Source organism: Panthera uncia (assembly GCF_023721935.1).
Source record: "Panthera uncia isolate 11264 chromosome C1 unlocalized genomic scaffold, Puncia_PCG_1.0 HiC_scaffold_3, whole genome shotgun sequence".
NCBI classification, from domain to species: Eukaryota; Metazoa; Chordata; class Mammalia; order Carnivora; family Felidae; genus Panthera; species Panthera uncia.
This window is the reverse complement of record NW_026057584.1, coordinates 38,833,661-38,857,027: the sequence shown is the minus strand read 5'-3', so window position 1 is coordinate 38,857,027 and position 23,367 is coordinate 38,833,661. Positions and strand designations below refer to the sequence as shown.

The 23,367-nt window shown below is 38.9% G+C and overlaps 1 long non-coding RNA gene across 2 annotated transcripts; it reads right to left on the bottom strand.

Moving 5' to 3' along the window:
• Positions 1-9,497: 9,497 nt before the first annotated feature.
• On the bottom strand, positions 9,498-23,115 carry LOC125911339 (uncharacterized). 2 transcript variants are annotated; one of them, XR_007454317.1, is made up of 3 exons: positions 20,856-23,115; positions 17,147-18,888; positions 9,498-13,863 (listed from the first exon to the last, which is right to left on the bottom strand). It is a non-coding gene; the product is annotated as an uncharacterized LOC125911339 (long non-coding RNA). The 2 variants fall into 2 exon arrangements; XR_007454316.1 differs by having other exon boundaries at positions 9,498-17,288; positions 18,771-18,888.
• Between the last annotated feature and the right edge of the window lie 252 nt (positions 23,116-23,367).

The following is a 23,367-nucleotide window of genomic DNA, read 5'->3' as shown; positions in this document are numbered from 1 at the left end:
TTAAAAAACTTGTGTTTATGTATTTTGAGAGAGAGAGAGAGAGAGTGATGGGGCAGGGGCAAGAGAGGGAGACAGAGCATCTTAAGCAGGCTTCACGCTGTCAGCGTGCAGTCCTATGTGGGGCTCGAACTCGCTAATCATGAGATCATAACCTGAGCCTAAATCAAGAGTCCGTAGCTTAACTGGCTGAGCAGGGTGGGTTTTTTGTTTTGTTTTGTTTTTTAGTGATTTTATTACACATGAACCAAATTCTTGCTTAAGGATATTATGCCCGGGGCACCTGGGTGGCTCAGTCAGTTGAGCGTCCGACTTCGGCTCAGGTCATGATCTCACAGCTGGTGAGTTCGAGCCCCGCATCGGGCTCTGTGCTGGCAGCTCAGAGCCTGGAGCCTGCTTTCGATTCTGTGTCTCCCTCTCTCTCTGCCCCTCCCCTGCTCATGCTCTGTCTCTCTCTCTGTCAAAAATAAAAAAATAAACATTTTAAAAAAAAAGAAGAAGAAGAAAAAAGGATATTATGCCCAAATTTGTGCTGATTCTAAGGAAATTTTTTTATCAGAAATTTATTTCCCGGTAAAGTATATTGTATAAGCTGCTGAGTTTTGACTTGTTGTGTTGTAATTTGTTACTACTTATTTTCTTTACCCCCTTCTTTTGAAACCGTAGCTTGTGTAGAGGGGAAAAGTGCTGATATGTTATACATGCTCCTTTTAAGCAACGTGGCAGCTTTTTATTTTTGTGGGTCATGGTATGAGGTTGAAAAAATTGAGTGTACAACTTAAAGCAGAGTCCAGCATCTGGTATTCTTTTCTCTGCCCATTCCCTTTTCTCTTTGTGAACCTATACTCCTCCTTATCTTCCTTATCTTGCTTAGTTGACAAATATTTCTTGAACACCTGCTGTGGGCCAGGCACTGGTCTAGGCATGGGAGAGAGAGGATGCAGCCAAGATCCCAGCTTCTATTCTAGGAGAGAGAAATTGAAAATTAGCAAGAAAAGAGCATTTTGTTTGTTTATTTCAGATGATTAAAATAAATGCAAAAAGTGAATAAAATGAAATGGGGTAACAGGAGAGACTGAAAGCCTCTCATAGGAGGAGAAATTTGAGCTGCGACTTGAATGACAAAAGAAGTCAGCCCTTCAGTGATGTCCGGAATGTTTTTCCCAGGAAGCAGGTGAGGTAGTAAGACTCAGACCTGAATGTAAGAATAAACTTGACACATTCAAAGCCAGGAACATAGTGAGGAAGGATCTTATTTTAATAAGGCAAAGAAACCATAAATTGAAATGGGGCAAGAAAGGAAGCAGGAAGGCCAATTAGGTGCCTACTGAAGTAGGTCAGGGAAATAACAATGGTGGCTTAAACTTGGGGGAAGTGATGGAAATGAAGAGAAGGAAGACATCAGGGATATATTTGGGGCGGGGAGGAACCTGATAGGATTTGTTGATGGACCACATGTAAGGAATAAGAATATGGTAAAATGACTTTTAGGTTTTTTTGTTGGCTGAGCTACTTGGTAGATGGAAGGTACAAGAAAAGAAAAAACTTCATTTTCTAATATGTTAAGTTCGAGATGTCTGTTAGATGTCCAAGGAAGATGTTGAGATAGGGAGCTGTACAACTCTGGGTATAGCTCTGGTCAAGGTGTAGGCTGGAAGTTCATCCATAGATAGATGGTAATAGAAGCCATGAGATTAGATGAAATCATCAAACAAGAGACTGTAAATAGAAACAGAACGAAAGGTGATCCAAGGATCAGGCCCCAAGACTCTTGTTTTCTCTTTCTGGAAACTTGCAATTTAAAAAATTACATATTTTGTTGACCCTTTAACAAAGAGTTATGCAAGTACAAAGAGTTACAACAGATATCTCAGATGCAAAAGGAACCCTACAAAATGTGGTTGACAATTCATGCATGTGGTATTTGTTTGTGAAAATACTGAGCTATATATGGACCATTTCCCATAAAAACAAATAATGATGCTGTTTTATTACCACACATTGACCTTCCACTAATCACAACCAGATCTGGAGAAACACAAATGGGTGCATTCTATTTCTTTGAACACTAGAGGGAGATATATTCACCTGCAAACCAGAGAGAAAAAAATGAACTTTTTTCCTATCGAAGTGCTCTTTGACCATAGAATCATAGAATATTTTAAATTTTGATATTTTTGCAATCATCAAGAAATAAGTCTTAAATAAAGTACACGTTTGGAAAGTAACTTGATTTGCTTGCTAAACCAGATTTTACTAAAAGGCTATTTTGTATATGCTTGTGATATGGTATCTTTTCACGTGATATCTTAGTTCTTTTTTTCTTGGACAGTGTGGAGTAATAATATAAAAACCAGTCAATTTTTATTTGGAGAAACATCAGTTCTTCCTCCCTAAGAATTCTGGTTATATATTCATTGTAAGCCAAAGTGTCAAAAACTTTACTCTTGACTTTATGTCTATGGACTTTGAAAATGTGCTGTACTTCAACACGCTCAGTGTTTTTAGGTGGCTTAAAGGTCGTTGGCACTGACTTCACTCTGGACTTTTTACGCGCCCAATAAAATGTTCGACTTTGCTAGGTAATCACATAGATATGTAGCATTTTCATGATTGCCTGGGGCAGCTAGAATACTTTCTCTTTATTTACTTTGGTAATCTTTCCAAAGAACACACTGTAAGACGTCCTCTTTGCCCGATCAAAGGTTGAGTGTGAACCCCATCCAACAATTCTTAGCCTACCAAATACTTTATTTGACCTTGTAACTACTTAGAAGTCTTCTTCCTTGTAACTTCAACACTGAAATGCTTCTGGTAATTAGAGGGGGGAAATGTGTTTTCTATCTCTAGGGAAGGTGGACGGTATAGGAAAAGAGGCTGTTTTCTGGAATCAGCTGGTATGAATCCTTGCTTTGGATAGATATTAACTAAGCTTACTTTGATAATCATTTCACAATATATACATATATCAAGTAATACTAAGACTGAAATGAATACAATGTTTTATGTCAATTATATCTCAAAAACATCCTGACTTTGTCTCTACTGGTGAAGGTAAACAAGTTACTTTATATCTCTGAACTATCATTTTCTTCTTGGGATCACAACCTTTTAGAATTGTTGTGGGGGCTGATTCAGACAATGTATGAAAAGCATCTAGTTTAGCTCCTGGTAAAAAGCACACCCTCCCAGTTCCCTGGGCCCTCCTTTTTCCTTCCATGTGAAGTGCTTTTTAAATTGACCCTATAAATCATACATGCCTAGATTATGTGCTCTGAAGTATTTGTCAAGTGTTGGTGATACGTACAGAATGTGACCTGGGCCACATTTGCAAGGCATTCTTGCAAGAGTTCATGTGTCATTAGACCTGTATTGTCCTGGGCTCTACATGACCAAGTCAAATCTAGGACCTCACCAGGTGATCGACTACTCCTATTATGGGCTTGTGAGTAGAGAGAGGAGAGGAAGCACTGAAAATGTGGTGAGGACTATTTTCCTTAAAAGGAATGACTTCCTCTTTTCCTCCACAAATCTAGATTTCATCTCCTACCCCCATAAAGGTCCAGTTCAAATCCTTTCTTGAACAGACATTCCCAGCCCAAATGAACTCACCCTTCCAAACACCTATAATATTTATCCAATTCAATCATTGGATTGAAGCATTCCTACTTAACCTTCCTTAATTAAGCATTCCTACTTAACCTTCATCGAAATGTGTCTCCCCAAACCACGTAGGTTCTTACAAGGCATGGTTGCTACTATACTATATTTGTTAGTGCTTCACTTTAACCATTTTGTAGTGCTCTCCCGGAAGCAGACATCTGTACATACTTGGATGAATTTCCACGTCAGTTTTCCTTCAACTTACTTGTCACGTGCATTTTGGCGATAGAACTCATCCATGGTAAATGTGTAGGTATGGTTTAAATCATTCTGCTGACAGCATCTGAAAATTATCTTTCTTTAAACTACAGATTCTTAAAAAGAAAGAACCAAGAAGTATAACATATTATGCTTAACTTTATGTAATAATTTTTGCTGACTATTCACTCTCAATTAGAACAGATTAGTTACCATGATATAATGGCCATCATTTACACATACAATATAGCAGATAGATTCTCCGATAAACATTTTCATCACCAGCAACTGACTTTTTTCTTTTCAAACCCCTTAGTCAAATTGTATTATTGGTCATAAAATGAAAGATAATCTGACAGCTGTAAATTAAACTCTGAGATTAACACACACAACTCCATTTTTACACACACAGAACTAAAACAGATGATGTTTTATCATTTATTATTCAAACAGCAGAATAAAGGGTTGCTAAAGCTAGAATTAGAATGCTTTTCAAGGTCATGAAGGATAAAGAAGCACGCATGAAATGGAGCACCTGTTCCCCAAGTTTCAAACCATAACACAGAAAAGTCATAGTCCTAAATCTTGACTACATAGCAGCTCTGTGATGTGACCCACTTGCAGTGTGACTCTGCCTTAGGGTGGCCCCACCTTGTCTCTAAGAAACACCTAGGCAAGACTTCAAGAGGACAATACAGGAATGTACGTTCAAATACTAATAACTGAAGCAACATTATTCTTAAAAGAGTTGCATGGAGCTGTATTTTTTTTAAAGAATATTCAAGCAATGGCTGTTTTTTAAAAAGTAGATGCAGAAAAAAATATGGAAACAGACTCCTTCCCTTCTGCCTTTAATCATTCACAAATCTCTTAGCTGCTAAATTAAATGTTTAATTGACATTTTCTTCTAAACTCCATGGCATTTCTCCTTCCTTTCGTATCCCAAGTCATCAAGTGGGTGGTCTTTACTTACTTGATCCATTTTCGATTTCCTTGCCGCTTGATCTCTTTGAGAATCTTCTATAATCTGACTTCTGTTTCCACAGTCCGTAGAAATAGCTTTAATATGGCTAATGACCTTAACCCACTTCTTATTTTTCTTAACTACTCTTCAGAATTTGATGTTGCTATTACTTCCTTCTTAAAATGATCTCCTTCCCAGTCTTGCACAACTGCCTGGCCCCATTCTTCTAGTTCTCTCACACTTCTCTCACTCTTTTTCCTTTTCTGTCCATTTGTAGATATTCCTTAAAGCTTTACTTGTGTTCTCTCCCCTCAGTTCTCATGCCAATGGCCAATCTACTTTTAAAGCTTCATATACAACCTTGCTGCTTATGAGTCCTGAGTCTTTGTTCCCTGCTATGTTCTCTCTCACTCGAATACTTCTATCTTGTGCCCAAGTATCTACATGACTTTTCCATTTAACTACCCTACTGTCCCAAACCAGCAGTCCAAAACTGACCTTCTCTTCCCCAATTTTTCAATTTCACCTGCAGCCTTGCCAATCTTCCAAGATCAGTATCTTGAGTTCACCTTGGTTTTCTCCTTGTTCTCCAAGTCCAGGTTTATCTTATGTTATTGCTTTTTTATAGAAATGTCTTACAATCATCCCTTCCTTCTAGCCCTACTGCCACTTTTTAAATCCAGGCTCTGAACACTTGGGTAATTGCATGGGTCTTTAATTATTGTTTGTTTGCTTTGTTGGTTGGTTCTTAGTCTGTCCAATATGCACACCTAAAGGCAAAAAATACTAAAATAATCCAGAATGATTCCATCTTCGTCTGGTGTCATCGAACTATTTCAGAAGACTATCCATCAATTCCTTCTTCCTTACCAATCCAGACTTGCCTTCCTTAACTCTTTTCCCTTTGCAGAGTCTCTATATTGTGCAACATAGAACCTCTACTCAGATTGTGATCCTCTATGTGTGATTAAGTCTACTCTTCCTCTGTATCTTTATCTCACTTTATCCCAACTCAATTCAAAAGCACTCCATCAATAAGTTTGCTCAAATATCCAACAATGTTTTACTCTTCTTTAAAATAAGAATTCACATAATATAATCTTCCAATTTATTAACTATTATGGTTTGCATGAATGACATTCTCCTTTCTTTACCTTGTATATATTGTTTCCATTTCTACTTACTTATTCTTTAGGTCCCAATTCAACTATCACTTCCTCTACAAAGTCTTCCATGACCCTCCCACTCATTGTGTCCCCCAAATATACCTGGCATTTTTAGACATGTAATTGAACAGATGTAAAAATCTTCCAGTTTTTCCATATTTTGAAAAAGAATGACCTCAGTGAAATTAATTGCTTACTTAGACCCAAAGGATACATACATAAATTAATAAAGATAATATTTTTCTGGGTCAAGCCATTGGTGTTATTAGTAGAAAAAATAAATAGAAATTCTTAGAGTTATTTTCAGTGAAGCTAAAAAACAGCTCATCACATTGTCTGAAATATTTATCACTGTAGTTTATATAGTAATCACTATTTTTGTTTTTAAAATTTTATCTTTAATTGCGAAAATAACAAACTATACTGTACTGGTGGTGTAGATCATAATACATTTGTGAAAAGAGTGAAACTATGAACTTTAGTTCATATCATATCAATATTTGCTCAGCACTGTAACAAATGTGCTGTACTAATACTAATACTAATAATAGGGGAAATCGGATGGGGAGATCAGGAGGAACACAGGAACTTTCTACTTCCCACTCAATTTGTCTGTAAACTTAAAACTACTCCAAAAAATCAAATCTATTATTTTTTTAAATGACATATTTATTGTAGAAAATGTATAATGTCATGTAAAAAAGCACAAGGAAGAAAATTTAAAACATCTTTAAGCCTACTACTCTATCATTGCCAATATTTTGGTATCCCTTCTTCTATCATTCTATCTATCTATTTATCTATCCATCCATCTATCTATCTATGTGTCCAGCCATTTATCACTGGAAGATACTTTACCCATTATTATTATGTGACTATTCTCTTTTAGTATTTAATCATATATCACAAGCATTTTTCCTGCCATTAAATAATCTCTTACAATAAAATATTTAATAATCATGTGACATAAACCTCTTCATCTTGAAGCAATATTTCTAAGATTTTCTTGAGCTTTAACTTCTGCAGCCTGATAAACTCATTTCCTGCACTACTTTCTAAACTTGCATTATTGTTTTCTTCTTGGTATTCTTATCTGCATGCTTGATATCCCTCTCTCAGGATGCTTGAAAGTGAGTTACTGTAGGGGCACCTGGGTGACTCTGTTGGTTAAGCCTAGACTCTTGATCTCCGCTCAGGCAATGATCTCACGGTTTTGTGAATTGAAACCCCACATCCGGCTCTGTGCTGACAGTGAGGAACCTGCCTGGGATTCTCTTTCCTCTCTTTCTGCCCCTCCCCGACACATGCTCTCTCTCTCTCTCTCTCTCTCTCTCAAAAATACATAAATAAATATTACAATTTTTTTGAAGTGAATTGTTTATACTACTGATTTTCCATTTAACAGAACCATTTTTTTTGTACTAACATTTCTTTGCTAAAAACATATCAGCTTATTAGATAAGGGTAGTTTTAGATATCATTAAGTGGCATGCATACTCTCATACAGCACATTGATGATGAATTAAAACAAATCCAAGATCATCTTCTACCTGATGCATAATTTTTATAATGTATGATCCTGGATTACTATTTGGTTTTATTTAATACAGAAACTTGGAGATGAGGGGCTGAGTAGAAGTAGCACCGTACAGAGCCTCTCTGTATTAGAACAACATGCAGAATTTCTGAATTAGTGCACATGGCTTGAAGTAGTCCTAGTGATGGGCCAAAAATGTCCTCTGCTACTGTCTTGCATTGTTAGTGAGAAGCCAGCATTTTCACCTGCATGTAATGTCCCTTTCCTCTAGCTGCTTTTAATATTTTCTCTTTTTTATAGATTTTTGGCCATTTGATGAAAAGGTATGTTTTGATATGATTTTTGTGTTTATCTTTCTTCACATTCCCCAGTTTCATTGGGTTACATTTTTCATACAATTTGGAAAATATTTGACCACTATTGCTTGAAATAACTCTATGTTCCAATCAATACCTTTCCCTCTGATAATTGAATTATATATATACTGATTGTTTATCTGTCTACAGCTTTCTGAGGCTCTGTCCACTCTTTTTTTCAGCCCTTTCTCTCTGTGCTTCAGTTTTTATGGATCCTGTGTCCTGTCTTCAAGTTGTTTTTTGTTTGTTTCTGCAGTGTTAAACCTATCTTGTGATTATTTCGTTTTGTATGTTGATTCTTTTGGATCTAGAGTTTCTATTTGATTCTCTTTTTTTAAAGACTCCATTTTTCCATTGAGATTCTCCATTCTCTCAATGTGTTCATGTTTTTCTTTTAATCCTTGAATATACTTATAACAATGGTTCTAAAGTCTTGTCAACTAATTTCATCGTCACACTTATTTCTTGTTCTTTTGACATTGGCTGATTTTTCCCTCTGGCTGTATAATTGGAATTGGCACGTTTGGTGGCACAACTCTCACACTGGGCCGTTGGTCTCTGGACCATCTTAGAGCGATCATACCGGGAAGCCCAGTGGAAACCTCTGGAATGTCCCTCTACCTCCATTTAAAAAAAGGCATTCAAAACAAGTTTCACACCCATCTGTGGAGTAAATGACAGAAATTAGTGCCATCCTTAAGTATCTAAAGGCTCACAGGCCTCACAACAAGAGTTACGTTCAAGCATAAGCTATAACTTCTGCTTTGGTACTTTGAGAAAAAATAAAATACATTAAGACTGAAAAGAGGAGCATAATTGCAGCAAATATTAAAATAGAAGAAAAAACTGGTGTGCCTGGGTGGCTCAGTTGGTTAAGCATCTGACTCTTGATTTCAGCTCAGATCATGATCTCATAGGCTCCATGCTGAGTGTAGAGCCTGCTTGGAATTCTCTCTCTCTCCTTCTGTCTCTGCCCCTCTCCCACTCAGGTTTGCTCACTCTGTCTTTCTCTTTCAAAATAAATAAATAAACACTTAAAAGAAAATAAAATATAAGAAAAGACATTATGAAGGGATGCCTGGGTGGCTCAGTCAGTTAAGCATCTGACTTTGGTTCAGGTCATGATCTCACAGTTATGAGTTTGAGCCCCACATTGGGTTCTGAACTGACTTGCAGAAACTGCTTGGGATTCTCTCTCTCTCCCTCTCTCTCTGCCCCTCCCCCACTGGTGTGCACGTGCTCTCTCTCTCAATAAATAAATAAACTTAAGAAAAGACTTTAAAAAAAAGAAAAAAGATAAAACATTATGAATAATGTTATGTCCACATGTTTAAAACCTAAATGATGTGGACAAATTTCTAGTAAAATGCAACTTACCAAAGCTAAAGACTAAGAAGAAATAAAAAATCGGAATGATCATATAATCATTATCATAACTGGATCAGTAATTAAAAGATTTCTCAAAATGTAAAATCAGCTCAGAAATTTCCATATGTGAGTGAAACATTCAAGGAACATGTTCTAATTTTAAACAAATTTTTCCTAACACTAAAAAAAAGAGGAAATTATCCCCAACTAATTAATAAACCTAAATGAAACTTGCTAATAAAATGAGACAATGACAATATGAACAAGGAAAATTATAGGCCGTTCTCACAATGGGAAAACCCTAAATAAAATACTAGCAGGCCAAAGTGAATTGAGTATACAAAATACAAGAATGTAAGAATTGTTTAACATCAGAAAAATCTATTAATATATATTTACCTCGTTGTGGTATAATAAAAAATATATTTGGTCTTTGTCTCATGTTCTTGGCACAAAGCTCTTAAAATCCTTGGCGTTTCCTGAGGGAAAGGAGTGTATGTTGTTATTCATAATGAACCCCTTTCTACCAAACCTTCAGGATAAAAGCTGATCACCAGAAAGACCAAGTGTAGGATTAGAGGTTTGGAAGTTTCAGTCCCAGCCCTTGACATTTGAGGAGGGGAATGCAGGGGGATTGGAGATGGTTCAATCACAATGTTCAATGAGTGAATCAATCATGCCTACCTACTGAAACCTGGATCAAACATTCTTAAACAGCGAGGTCTGGGCAGCAACCAGGTGGGTGACAGTATCAGTGTGCTGGGATGGTGGTGTGCCAGGAGAGCACATGTAAGTTCTGTGCCTGCCCTGCTCTGCCTCCTATTACCTTGTTGCATGCATTTCTTCCATTTGGCTATTCCCGAGTAGTGTCCTTTGTCATAAAACGGTGATCATAATTATAGAGCTTTCCTGAGTTCTATGAATCATTCCATCAAATGATCAAACCTGGGAGGGGGGTGGTCATGGGAAGTCTTATATTTATAGCCAGTTGGCCAGCCTTATGGGGACCCCAGCAACTTGCGACCAGGACCTGAAGTGAGAGGACAGTCTTGTGGCACTGAGCCCTTAACCTATGGGGTCTGTGCTAATTCAGGGTAGTTAGTGGCAGGATTAAATTGAGTTGTAGGACACCTAGTTGGTATCAGAGAGGAAATCGTTATTGGAAAGAGACCATACAGATTAACAAATTAAAGGGAGAAAAATCTTATGATTTCCTCAGAAAATATAGTAACAAAATAGGTGGCAGATCCTTTAGGCCTGTCTGCCTGGATCCCACACCTGTGCACAACTGTGTGCCACAAATGGGTCACAGGTGAACCAAGGTTGTAAAGTCTTGTGAAGCCCAGAGCCCTTAAGCTCGTTGCTTCTCCAACTTCAAACAGACTCGTACACTTTTTCCTACCGTCATGTATGAATCATATAATTTTCTACTTGTGCCATCGTGTTAAAAAGTACAGATTTTTTAAAACAGAAGAGCACCACTTAGATGGGTAACTCTTATCCTATTGTTTCACCAGTGGATTAAATCCATCGGTTTCACTTGAGGAGAGCTTCTCTAGTAAACAATGTTTAAATGAGTAACTACTAGGAGTTTGTTCTTTTCTTCCCTCCATGCCTGAACTAATGTGACACAAGGATCATGGGTAAGAGTACACTTTGCAAATGCAAGTTTCCCTCAGCTGGGCTGAATCAAGGCCAAGAAGAAGGGTGCAGAATCTTAGCAAGCCTATTTAACCACTTACTCATACCCTCCAATGAAATTGCTGTCAGTAATCATGCTGATATACGTTTTTTAAAGATTTATTTATTTTTGAGAGAGACGGTGCAAGTGGGGAAGGGGCAGAGAGAAGGGGGTACAGAGGATCTGAAGCAGGCTCTGTGCTGACAGCAGTGAGGCTGATGTGGGGCTTGAACTCATGAACCATGAGATCATGACCTGAGCCAAAGTCAGATGTTCATCCAACTGAGCCACCCAGGGCCCCCCACACTGATATTTTTTATCTCCATTGATCTGACTGGCTCACTGGGAATGTAAGTAAGAAAGAGCTATTTTATTTATTAACCTCTTAATATGCCAATGCATAGAATTTCAAAAATGAGGGGTTATTCTGGATCAAAGTCAATAGATGAGCCAAAATTGAACCCAGGTTCACCAACGATTTGCAAATTTTTCATGTACTGCCAAAGTTTTAATTGGCTCCTCTCCTGTTTTTATTCTCTTCAAATTGCCACTGAAAAATCTCCTTGAAAACTCTTCCACTGACCAACCACACTTGAAGCCACGTGCCTGCCTCTATTTCCACCCCATAAGAACCGTCACCAGTGTCAGATGGGCCTGTTAGAGCAAAGCTTGTTGCTCTCCCCTCTCCAGCCCCACTTTGTTCTTAACACTGTCTGTGGGGAATCTTCCTCCATTAAAGGACTTCAATAACTCTGCTCCACAAACTGAAGTCATGCTTGGTGAGTTTCCAGCCTCATTTTTTTTTTTTTTCTGTTTTTCAATCATCACTAGCCAGCAGACCCTTTCTAGAAATCAACACATCATGACTCTATTCTGGAGCATTTACCTTCCACGTGACCCTCATGTGCAACAAACTTCAAGAATTGCAAGCTTACTTCAATAATGTGGCACCAAGCAAGCTATTCCCTTTCTATTCCCTTTTGGAGGTATTTGTTGAGTGTCTCCCTCTCAGTCAAGGCCATCTTCCACCTGCCACCTGAAGGGGACAATTGCCACTGGTCATATTTCTGCCAGGGCTTTGTGCCATCACACCTTCCCACTGCAAACACACACACAGGCTCCCTCACGTTACATCCCTACTAGTACCCAGTGCAATCACTGTTGCCACACTCACAGATACAAGATGCCTTTATGTTAAGAGATGGTTAGAATGTTCTTTTGCCACAAACCCATTATCTGTGTAGGCTGGCTTTTTGGATTTTAATAATCTTACATAGAGTGTACTTACATAGAGCATGGTACCTAGCCAAAGATATCCAGAAGGTTTGCTCAAAAACATTTCTTGTTGGGTCAGGCTTTATGAAATCCTCCCTGGGAGCTGATATTTTGGGAACAAAATATTACTGGTAAAGAGAAGCATGTGAAGTTTCCAAAGGCAAAAGCGTATGTAACCAATGAAAGGATAAAATTTCAAGGCCTGTACAGTAAAGCAGCTGTTAGATGATTTACTGGAAAATTCTTCCAAAACATAACAGAGGCTTCCTACTCCAAAGGAAATATTTTCTTTCAAGTCCATAATATTAAAGTTCAATATGTTATGTACTCAAAAGACCTCTCTAACAAAATCTGAGATTTTTCACAAAAACCTCCACCTTAGAGATTTGTTTCTTGTTCCATCCCTCTGAACAGCCAGAGCATCACTGGTGTGAGATTCATGATGTGTGTTCTAAACTCCAGACTCATTCCTTCTGTACAGTTTCCAGTATCAATAACAGAATCTGGGACTTCACTTCTCAAACATACAAGTGACTCATCCTAAACTAGGCAAATCAGACAACCTCTCACTTTCAATTAGAGATATTATCTCAGATCTGCCGGCAGGGCTCTGAGTGATTTGCAAGGCAGTGAGGACAATTGCAAAGCAATACTTACAGAAGCAAGAGGGGTGTCATAAATGGAGAGAAAATAGACCGTTTCCAGTATCTGCCTTAGCTTTCTACATAGATGACCGGGACAGAGAAGGCTGTTCCCAGATGCTCTAGTGCCTGAGTGTTTTGGCCAAGTCCTGGTGGAAAGAATGAAGGCAACTCCAAGGTGTGCAACACATTGCATTGTCACTGCTCCACAGGCTAGAGAGGTGACCTATGGGGGCATCCATGCAACTGAACAGGCAAAAAAGCCCCAAACCAGCCCTTCCCATTTAACCTCATCCTTGGCTTTGCTGACCCACAAGACAATTGACTAGGAGGGGTGCCTGGGTGGCTCAGTCAGTTAAGCATCCGACTTTGGCTCACGTCATCATTTTGCAGTTTGTGAGTTTGAGCCCCACCTCAGACTCTGTGCTGACATCTCAGATTCTGTGTCTCCCTCTCTCTCTCTCTGCCCCTCCCCTGCTCGCACTCTGTCCCTCTCTCTCTCAAAAATAAATAAACATTAAAAAAAAATTTAAAGACAATTTATAGGAGTTATCAGAAAAGTATTGGACTCTGTGTAATGTTATATGTACACGTTAACCATCCTCTGGCTCAAATGACGAGGACCCCACCTGTACAAAGGGCACTACTGAGCTTACTGAGGGGTAATTACTCCTGAGACTTTGATCCACACAGGAAAAACAAAAATGGCAGTGGAGAAAAGAGACACCGTGATGCAAGTCAAAGGCAAAGCAAGATGCGTCCTGCCACTTGCATCATTTACTGTTTTGAACAGGCCAACCGATTCCTGCCCACCTGTCCTTCAGTGTGCCAGAGTGTGGGGCAGGCCACAGCAGCAAGAGAAGTTCTCTTCCGAAGTCAGCTCTTCATCTGATTGCTGATTAATGGTGAAGTGGCTGCTCTTAGCTTTGTTGGGATGTTCAGACAGTAAGACTGGACACATGGCTTCAATACGCACGTCCATATGATGGAAACTCCAGGCTAAACAATCCTCCTTTTCTGAAGAAATGAACATGAATGTGGTTCAATAGCAACAGGGACATTGATACAGGAATGGGTTGTTCACTAACTATGACATATGAGCTAAAGGTCCAGAGTCGGATCCTGACAGGAGCTGGTACTGTGGGGACGGGAGGCCTGAGCTTGCTGAGCACAGACTCTGGCTCGGCCCCCGGAGCCTGCTTGGCAGTGAAGGTTTGACTCAGCTCTGCTCTGCTACAGGAAGATAAATGAGGTATCATGTGCTTTACTGTTGGTGAAATAGGTTATTTGGGGGAAAATTGTAGAAAGTAACTTCAAAAAAATTATTCAGTGAATATGAAAGGTCCCTATCTGAAATAGTGCATATTTGGTCCATGATGAGAAATTTTCCTTCCTTAGGAAAATAATACTGTCTTCCAAGTTACTACAACTGTTTACTACATGGACCCTTTGAGTTGCATTGACAAGGAGGGAGTCAAACACTGCTTCCAATGACACTCTGTTCACTTGGGTGACAGCATGCCCCCTGACTTATATGCACTACCACACTAGTCCCAGCCGAAGAGTAACTCTAAAGTCTGCTTTGGATCAAAGCAATGAATGGGCCCAGGTCCTATTTGTTCCAAGTGGCGGGAGATACCTTGAGATCAGTTATAGGGTTGTTTCGTAGGTTTTAGCTTCCATGCTACTTTCTATGGTGTGTGTGCCCCTTGGTTCCTTCTCTTCTCTCTTTGCTAATAGACCCCTGGTCTCATTCAGGGATCAGGCAGCAATGTGCTCACAGCAGTTAGGCTGAGGCCCAAGCATGAGTCATGATGGGCCATTCCTCTTGGCCAGTGACTAGCGCAGGGATCAACCCAAAAGAGAAACACTGCTTAGGGGCTTTGGAAAGAGGCTTTCCTCCCTAATAAAAGGAAACTTGACATGACTGAGCAGCTGAATTAACCCACCCTGCAATCCTAACTCTGGGCTTCTTTTTGGAGAGAATAAACTCTTAATTGTTTAACCCCCATGGATATGGTGAAAATTGCAACTAAAATCATCCTAACTGGTCCTCAGTGGTAAGAACTTGAATTTATTTTCTATTTCTGGAAGAGAAACCACATCACAGGCTCCTACATAAGCCGAAAAAATAAGCACTCATAGTAAGCTGCGTGAATTGACACAAATGAAGTCAAATTTGCTCATCTATAAAATGGGTATATAAGTAGCAACAATTACAGAGGTTTATGAGGATTAATTTCTTTAGTGCAGATAAAGTTCTTAAAATAGTACATAGAATAACGGCTCACTTTAAATGTCAAATGTCATTATTACGGAGATGAAGCAAGAAGGATTGATCATTCTGGGCTAAATTAGGGCTAAGATACAATCACTTGCAAAGAGAAAGATTTTGGCTGAGACTCGGAAAATAAAGGAGACAATAATGGCAGTTTAACAACGTCTTCATCATGCTGTTCCCTCCCCAGGTACATACGGTGATCTGGCTGTGATGGCCACTCTCCCGGGGTTGGCTCAGTTTACCTGATGTGGTAGGCTGAATAATGACCCTCTCCCCAATGACGTTAATGTCGTAATCCCCAGAACCTGTGACTATGCTACCTTACAAGGCACAATGAACTTTGTAGATGTGATTAAGATAGGGGTCTTAGATTTCTATCTTATGAGGGGATGGGGAGATTATCCTGGACTATCCAGTGAGGTCTAGTGTCCCTATAAGAAGGCAGAAGGACAGCCAAGTCAGTAGCGGGAGATGTGCTCTTGGAAGCAAGAGACTCCAGTGATGGGAAGACGGGGCCAAGGCCAAGGAATGTAGGACGTCCTAGAAGCCAAAGAAGGCAAGGCAACTACTTCTCTCCTAAACCTCCAGAAGGAACTCGGCCCTGCCAATAGCTTGAATTTGGACTTCTGACCTCTAGAGCTGTAAGAGAATAAATTTGTGTTGTTGAAAGCCAAAGTTTGTGGAAATGTGTTATACCAGCAATAAGAAACTAGTATTTCTGCCGAGCCACGTAAGACATGTACCTCATGTCTTACATGTATGTTCCTCTGTGTTATTTTGGATGTTTTTTGCTGCAAGTAACAGAAGCCTCAACTGAAACTGGCTTAAACAGTTAAGAGATGTAAGATCTCACATATTAAAACAGAGTAATAGAGGGGTGCCTGGGTGATTCAGTTTGCTAAGCATTGACTCTTGATATCAGCTTAGGTTGTGATCTTATGATTATGAGGTCAAACCCCGTGTTGGGCTCTGCACCGAGGGTGGAACCTGCTTGGGATTCTCTCTCCCTCTCCCCCACTCACTCTCTCTCTCTCAAAATAAATGAACATTTAAAAAATTTTAAAAATAATTTAAAAAACACAGAGTAACAGAGTGAAGGTGTTATAGGTTGGTTAATTCAGCAGCTCAATGACATCATCAGGGATCCATGTTCTTTTCCAAATTCCTGCTCCCCCATTCTCAGCATGAAGGTTTATCTCTTCAGATTAATCCACTCATGGTCAAAGGGTTGCTGTGGTTCTAATCCCTACACTCTTACACATTAATGTCCAAAGGTTGAAAGATGAAATCATTTCCTTCATGCATCCCTTTTTAAGTTCCAGGAACATTCTCCCAGAAGTCCCCTAGTAGACCTTGTCTCGTGTTAAAAGAGGACTTCAACTACCTCCATTTTGACCTCAGCCTGTACTTTCTGACTGATTAAGTTCCTCTTTCCAGCTTATCTCTTAACTCAGGCAAAAGACCCTGCAGGCAAATCATGCTGTGACAGGAACCCTCAGGTACTAAGGACTGCTCTGACATTGGCAAGACCCCACATGATTGACCCCAAGACAATGATCAGCCTAACCTTTACCATCCACCTGCATGTACCCACTGACCTTTGTCCCGTGTTTTCCGTATATAAACCTGGAAGCATTTTCAGCACATTGGAGACTGTCTTTGATATGCTAGTCCTCTGTCTTCTCAGTGTTGGCCTCACTGAAATAAATTCCCTCTTGTTTCACCACCACTCCACATCATACCTTTGGCGTCTGTCAGCAGCAAGTGGCCGAACCTGATCTGTTTGGGACCCTCAGAGCCAGGCGCTCTTGCACCCCTGTGCCCTGGTTACAGTGTGGCATTAGCAAGAATGGAATGATTCACCTGTTTCTAAACCACTCACCAGGGTGGGGAATGGAATCAAGATTCACCTCCTGGGACAACGGAAGAGCTGGCCCCTCCTGAGGACTTGGCAGCCCACTTTCCAGGTTGCATTAGGAAGAGGAGGGATGGTAAACGGTGTGTGGAGCATACACATACCTCCGACATTCCCTCCTCAAGGATCCTTATGAGCAGACAACTCCATCAGACAGAAAAATCTTCCAAAATAGAGGAGGCTGTCCTTTTAGCAAAATGCACACATGTCTGTAGCTTGCACTGTTTTTGCTCAAAATCTTCTGCCCTGGAAGTGCATTCATTTATTTAATATTTTTCTTTGCTTAGCACAGCCCTCAAATTAATGTTTACTAAACCAAGGGTCAATAATGGTTATTTTGTGCCTCCAGTCGGTATTATTTTCTTAATTGATTCTCAGTAGTTGGACAGGTGTTTAGAGTCTACCGGAGATTTCATTAGCATAAATATTTGTATTAGAGTGAATAAAAATAAAAATATTAATTCTTATATAACATTTTCTCTGGGCCCATCATTATACAAAGGATTTTGCCTAGCTCATTTAACCTTAGCTACATGAAGCAGTACTGTTTCCTTGTGCTGTTTTATTTTCAAAGTAAGCTCTATGTCCACCATGGGCTTGAACTTGTGATCCCAAGATTAAGAGCCTCATGCTCTACCAACTAAGCCAGCCAGATGCCCCTGAAGTGGTGCTGTTTTTTTTTTTTTTAAGTTTATTCACTTATGATTTCTGAGAGAGAGAGAGTACAAGCAGGGGAGGGGCAGAGAGAGAGAGAGAGAGAGAGAGAGAGGGAGACACAGAATCTGAAGCAGGATCCAGTCTCCAAGTCATCAGCGCAGAGCCCTATGTGGGGCTCCAACTCATGAACCGTGAGATCATGACCTGAGCTGAAGTCAGAGGCTTAACCAACTGAGCCACCCAGATGCCCCATTTTTAATCCTCATTTTATAGATGGGGAAATTTAGGCACAGAAAGGAAAGCCATTGATAGTCCATATGTTCCTCCTTGGAAAAGTTAGGCAATGGTAATTCTCACGATATTTTAAAAGGAAGTAAAAACAATTCAGTAAAAATGGCCTGATACATGACATAAACTGCAGGATGATTTTATACCTTTATTTCCAAAAAACTCTTTTTCCTGTAAAATTAAATACAAGCAGCACTCAAACCTAAACTGAGGGTGGATGAAAACATAGCACAAAAATGAAAAGTGTGTCTGTGGGAAAGATACCAATAGAAAAAAGATAAACTCTATAAATTGTGGTCTAACACTCATGAACGAGACAAAAAACTTGAGATTGATTTGGAGTCAAGATCCTTTGGCTTTACCTAGCTGGAGACCAATATTTTTAATGTCTTTTGTATGTTTGTAGAATGACTTTGACCCTTCTCTGAACTAACATCTTCTTTTAAAATGTGTATGGAGTATTGTGCTACAACCCATCTGGGCCAAAAAAGCTTCTATTATGCTTTGGCCACCGGGCTTTTCTAACCACTGTTTATCCACTTTATTGTTATTGAGTTTAGATGTAATGAAACCAAGTGATTTTTATCAATTCTTGCATATAGACAGAGACAATAATAAACGTCATATTGAATTCATTATGATTTCCTCCAGGAGAGAAAATGACACCCATAAATGCTGGCACCATTGTGTTTATATTGGTTGGCACTGCAATGGAGACTGAGATGCTCTTTAATCTACAGAAGAGTTGGAATTCCTATGCCAAGGAAACAAAAATTCCCTCACCTGAATCCTATTAAAGCTGACAAGGGTTTCAGTGAAGTTAGATAGTTATTTAAAAACGAGACGTTATAGATTTCATTATGCCAAATAAACCAAAGAATGACTTCAAGAACACAACAACCTGAAATACATAAAGGGAGAAGGAGGCTAATTTATGGCAAATGCAAAGCATAAAACACAAGAATTCCCAAAACAAAACAATTTGCATGTGGCAGCATGTTGGCTTAATTCTGGCTCTACTCAAACAGAACAGATGTCCAGAAAGAAAAATTAAAAATGTTGCCAATTTATCTGAATGATTCCAAATAATAGTATATTGACATAGTAGATATAGTTGATATATAATATGTAATATTATATATATAATAATATATAATATATAATCAAGTAGGGTTGATATATAATGTTATATTAGTTTCAGGTGTACAACATAGTGATTTGAATGAATATCCAGACTCTCAGTTGACATTTCTACAGCACTCTGAATCATTGCGGGTAGGGTGTAAATGAGTCCAATGCTCTGCAAACTGATTTGGCTGTATATACAAGAGCCCTACAATGTTTGGGTATTTGACCGAGTGCTTCCGCTTCTGGAAGTCGTTTTCAGGAAATAACACAAAATTCAAAAACCGTATTTGTATTCAATAATGTTTGTTTATATGGTAATTGTGCTAGTTGAGATGAGATACAATCTAAATGTCTAATAACAACAAGATGGTTAAGTGAATTATGATATATCCACTGAATGAGATGTTATTATTCCTAAAATTTATAATGAAATGAGAAAATTTTTAAATATAACGGTAAGTGCAGAAACAGGCAGAAGGCAGAAGCAAAATTGCATTTGGCATTTGGTCTTAACATTAAAAAATGCATATCCTTTTAAAAGAAATATATCTCTAAAGGCCCATTGACATGTATCAAGAGAAAGGATAAATAAGTTGTGGTATCCAGCCCATGATAAAATATTATAAAAATGTTTTCCATGAATGAGCTTTAGCCACATAAGCCAACATGGGTGAATCTTAATAATATGTCTTGATAGAAATAATGTATCAAAACAAGCTAACCAAACATTATGCTATTTAGGCACACATTCATATACATGTGCATGTGTTTTTGCATGTGTATATGTGTGTGCCTGATGAAATTGAGAAATGGTAATAAACACAAAATTTGGGACAATTAATTGGGACAATAAATTCCTCTCTGGCAGGAGGGCACAGGGTCATGGGGAATAGGGAAAAAACAAATAGATAGAGGTCAGTTACTGCTAACAGTCTTCTTCCTGGGCAGGGCAGTGGGTCTTTTGCTAGTCACTGTGTTATATAATGAGGAATAAACAAAATTAAAGATGGCCAATTTTTAATTAAAGATGAGCCAATGACACTGTGCCACAACCAGGAATTACATCTTATTTAATTCTTAACATTGTTAGAAGATGAGATTATGACTGACAGACATTTTTCCCTTTATACATTTCTAGAGTTTCTACTTTCTATGATTAACATTATACTTGAAAGTTTTTAAACAAGAAACTAATCTAGAAAGGCTGTAGATATAAAAATTCAAAAGACCTATTATAGCTGAGTCTGGTTGAGCTAAAATTACCAATTTAGGCCAAGCAGTTGAACCAAAAGCTAGGATTCAATTAATACTAAGCTACAAACAGTTAGTGGGTATATTACTTGGGCCTGATTTTATTTTCTTAGTCCTGAGGATTCAAATTCTTCTCCAAGAATGTAACCATTCTGGGGCCTAAGTGGAAAGATCAAAAAGTACTGTATTTTCTCATAACAATAATAATAGCTGACATCGATTATTACTATGAACCAGGTACTGCGCTAAGTGCTTTTTATCCATGGTGAGTTCATGCTCACCATGATCATGTGATAGTTATTATTATTGTCCAAATTTGACAAGTGGGGAAACTGAGGCACAAAGTAGCTAGGTGCTTCGCCCAAGATCACACAACTAGTAAATAAGGGAACTCAAAATTGGAGTCTAGACTTAACATGCGTCAAATATCCTCCTGAGAACAACTTAAAAAGTCTTATCAAATGCTGATCTTAATACATAGTTACTTACCAAAGTGGAAGCATAATCAGTCTGCAAAAAGGAACCAAGTGTGAGGGTAGATTCAGGGGCATAGCTTCTCAGGGCCTGGATCTGGAGACAGTAGTTAGAGCAGTACAGATCCCAAGGATATATTTAGCAGGCAGGATAGTAACATGCATTAAGATTCAGGCCCACAACTACTTAGGTTTACATGCAGGCTTCACTGCATATTAGCTCTGTGACCTGAGAAAGTTACTGGAATTCTCTGTGCTTCATTTCCTATGATTGTAAAGTTGGGATAATAGTAAGTACCCACCTCACAGAGTCATTGTTTGTATTAAATGAGTTAATTTATGTAAAGCACTTAGAACAATATATGGCATACAGTACTAAGTGTTACTTATTATACTTCTAGAGTATATTTTCCCAGTATGTGATCTTTAGTCTTTCCCGCTCTCTCTTTCTTTCTCTTTTTCTCTCTCATTGTACATCCATCGGATGTTTTGAATTATTTGGGAAATGAGACAAGGTATTAATAAATATAGAATGAAAGATAACCTTGCCAATACTAATAAATTCACATTTATGATATGGATATAGAGGTTTAAAGATGCATAAGTTCATTTTCTTCTTCTGTTAAGAGAACCTAATTCTAGGAACAAGAGATCTGAGTTCAGGTCTTGGCTCTGTCACCAACAGTCCAATCTTGAACAAGTCTCAACTTTCACCAGCCTGTCTTCTCATCTGACAGTGGAGATGGTAATGACAGAATCACCTACCTGAACCCTTTGTTCTGGTATGCTTTGGCAGGTTTGTTTTTTCATTCCATCATGCACATTTGGTGAGCAACTGGGCTATGCCAGACTCAGGGCTGTAGATGGGACATGCAAACTCTGTGACGCTGAGGAATTCAGAGTCCAGGAACTACAATCCTGGAACAAGTGTGCGCACGTGCACGTGAGCATGCAGGGATGGAAGCGACTGGAAGAGACCACAAAATATTCCTTTTGGAAGTGACGACATGCAAATTCTCAAAAATACACCAGCCCCATGCAGGGGAGGACTAGCTGTTCAAGAATGCTTTTCTTTTTGACATAAAACCTGTGCACATTTCCATGGGACTTTCTACCTACCATTGCCCCCATCTGAAGTGTTCGTTTTGCATTGGTTTTGGATTTTTAGGATTCCACAAACCTTTGAAACTTTAACTCAATTTCTTAAGACAGAACATTTGTATTTGTTTGGCAGAAATTTTCTCACTGTTCATATCCAATTATTAAGTAAGTTAGATAGAAAATAATGATATTACTACTCTTTCATGCTTATCACCCTTGACATTTTCCATAAATAGAAACTTTGTTCATTGGCTGAAATCTTGTGTAATACTAAACACTGTCAAAGGCAGGGTTTGGTACACCCATCTCCCTGGAGAAAAGGATGTGGGTCTCTAATTCAATTACAGACGGAACTGAATTTGATAGCCCCAGACTATTTGCCAGTATTATTTTTGTAGCCACAAATAACCTGACAACTCAACATTTTAGTTCTCTGTGAGGTCAGAAAAAGGTCTTATTAGTCATTCATTTCACATTTCTCCATTAATTTAGTGCCCATCATGTGCATGTCCATTCAGAGCAGAAAAACCCACCAAGTTACCAAAGCTACACAGGTATGTGTCAAACATTAAGGTACCCTTCAACCTTAAAATTCTACGGCTTGTCATCTAAATAAAGGAGAAGGACTCCAGGAAAAGATATCTAAAACTTTTTTGTTAATCTATCATCAAGATATTTGGTATTGCTTAGACTGAATGAAAAATTGTTTAAAATTTTGCTTCTCAAAATGTAATGAAAAGAGAAATACATCAAAACCACACTCAGATATCACCTCACGCCAGTCAGAGTGGCCAAAATGAGCAAATCAGGAGACTATAGATGCTGGTGAGGATGTGGAGAAACGGGAACCCTCTTGCACTGTTGGTGGGAATGCAAATTGGTGCAGCCGCTCTGGAAAGCAGTGTGGAGGTTCCTCAGAAAATTAAAAATAGACCTACCCTATGACCCAGCAATAGCACTGCTAGGAATTTATCCAAGGGATACAGGAGTACTGATGCATAGGGGCACTTGTACCCCAATGTTTATAGCAGCACTCTCAACAATAGCCAAATTATGGAAAGAGCCTAAATGTCCATCAACTGATGAATGGATAAAGAAATTGTGGTTTATATACACAATGGAATACTACGTGGCAATGAGAAAGAATGAAATATGGCCCTTTGTAGCAACATGGATGGAACTGGAAAGTGTGATGCTAAGTGAAATAAGCCATACAGAGAAAGACAGATACCATATGTTTTCAGTCTTATGTGGATCCTGAGAAACTTAACAGAAACCCATGGGGGAGGGGAAGGAAAAAAAAAGAGGTTAGAGTGGGAGAGAGCCAAAGCATAAGAGACTGTTAAAAACTGAGGACAAACTGAGGGTTGATGGGGGGTGGGAGGGAGGGGAGGGTGGGTGATGGATATTGAGGAGGGCACCTTTTG